Source organism: Takifugu flavidus, chromosome 1 (genome assembly GCF_003711565.1).
Source record: "Takifugu flavidus isolate HTHZ2018 chromosome 1, ASM371156v2, whole genome shotgun sequence".
NCBI classification, from domain to species: Eukaryota; Metazoa; Chordata; class Actinopteri; order Tetraodontiformes; family Tetraodontidae; genus Takifugu; species Takifugu flavidus.
Window position 1 is genome coordinate 7,140,564 of NC_079520.1, and position 2,365 is coordinate 7,142,928.

The window sequence follows — 2,365 nt, forward strand, 5'->3', positions numbered from 1 at the left end:
GGGACAATAAAGGACCTGAATCTGAATTACATGCCGGCAAGCACAGTGACATTTTTTCATAATCTATCTCATTCTGACTCTGATTTAGGTGAGTTATTCAGATGACTGGCTCAAACCCAAAAAGTCACTGTGTCACTGTGTGTGTGTGTGTGTGTGTGTGCGTGTGTGTGTGTGTGTGTGTGTGTGTGCTTCCACATGATATGACTGTTGTGGATGTATAAATTACTTCCTCAGTGGGTGGTGGCAGCAGCGCAGCAGGAACTCACCAGTGAGTTACAACGTAATGGCTCTAATACAGATGAGAACTCTCGGCTATCTCTGCAGTCTGCTCCACTGATTGCCAAAAAATGTGCAGCAGCCCCAGGACCCAACACACCAGTCTATACGACGCCGTAATGAATCATACACTTGTGGTCATCACAAACTTCCCTTTTAAAATCAGCTCTCGTTGCTTTGAGTGTGTGTTTGGAGGAAAGTAACAATAAAAGATGGACCAGAGGAAATTATAGCACATTTTGAAATGTCTATTGGGAAAATGCAGCTCTAGTGACTTCAATCGGACTGCCTTTTTCCATATGTTAGTGGAGAAGACTTGCACATTACAAGTATACCTGAGGGGGGTTATAGCTCATAAAGAGAAATTTCCAGCTGTGACACATCTCTGCTCATGATTCATAGAATTATAGAACTTACTCAGTGGCTGGGTTTGTGTAAAAAAAAGTGTAAAAAAAAATGTAAGAAAAGCTCCCGGATTTGGATTCAAGTGGACTCATGTAGTTTGACCTTCGCGCCCGAGGCTCAGTCAAGAGAAACACAGCGTCGCGCCCCTATTGCCACAGGGGTCGCCCTCAGCGGTGAGGTCTCACCCACCTCCCAGCACCCAGCTTTACACCCTGCAGCTAACCAACGAAGCCCTCGAGCGGTACGTAGGAGGTCACCCAGGTTTGATGGAGGGAATAATAGTGAGGAAGAAGACATGAAAGGGAGATTGGAGAGAGATTAGAATAATTGAAGGGTAATAAGGGGGCAAAGCAAGGACAGAAACGCCATAAAGGAAGAGCACAGGTGAGAGTAGGGAGATGGTCTGGCCACACCAAAGGCAGAACTGGCTTTGTTCTTGAATTCCTGCAAAAACGGTCAGGAGATATTGTGATTAGCTGAGCTCTGAGCAGAGCATGCAGCATCGGGTCAGACGTTGGACGCTTCTTTCAATGAGCGCGAGGGCGTTTTTAGTGAAGAGTCAAAATGCTGGTTTGTGCAACACGAGCTATACAAGAGACTTTAAGGATCTCCGGCTGTTTAACTCACATCTGGGTTTTTAGTCAACTTACTCAAAATGTGGAAGTGAGGTCAGTCGCCCCGGGGTGCAACTGGGTGTTCACAGACTTTAGGTCATCCCATTTATGAATGTTTCAAACATGAACTTCACACATCTGGTAGCACAAGTGTAAATCAGCCTCAGTTTCATGACATTTTTCTTCCTTTTTTTTGCACGTCCGTGTCTGTTTCCTCGTATTGCATCACGGCTGATCTTTGTGGAGCCCCTGGCTGTTCTCCTCAGTCTGGCGTCTGGGGAGAATCAGTTAGTACCAATGTATGCAAAGATTGTGTGTGAAAGCGAGAAACATGCTTCGTTATTGTAGGCGCGTCCCCGGTGCAGAAAAGTTCGCTTTCCATACATCCTCGACACTGCCGGGTGTCTACCTGGATCCAAGAGAAATCCCCTCTAATAGTCTGTTTGTCTCCCTCGAGATCACTTTCAAAAGTTGACGCTGAGCGCCGCCGTGGTTGTTTGGTGTGTGTGGAGGAGAATATGAATATGGCTGAGGTGATAAATGAGTGTGTCTCTGCCTGTAGGAAAATGTTGCTTTTACCTCACCTGAAGGTTAAAACTGTATTACCTTGTCATGACAAATCTGTTATTGGAAAACCTCTAAAGGTCTTTGCCCTCCAGCTCCATTTGAGCCATACACCTTTGAACAACTCTTTGATTGTAGAGCTCCAATTGAATCCGCATCCAAACTTTACAGACGCGTCTCATCTCTTTCAATGAAAAAATGATCCAACGTGGAGTTCTTGACGAACCGACGGCATTGAACAGCTCAAAGACCTTTACATTGCAAGTCAGTCTGACCTGCTCATTGGGAGGAATAAACATTTAGACACATTAATGCACCAGAGATGCAGCTCCCAGATCCATTCAGGGCTCGGCGTCCTGCTCAGGGCCTCCTGGTGTGGAACCAACCAGGTCCAAAGACACCAGATAATAACACAAACATCCTGGGTCAGGGCAGATGGCAACTTCAATTTCTCTTTTTTTAAATGCTGGAAAAGACATTTCATTTTGTATAGATCTCGGTCAGGG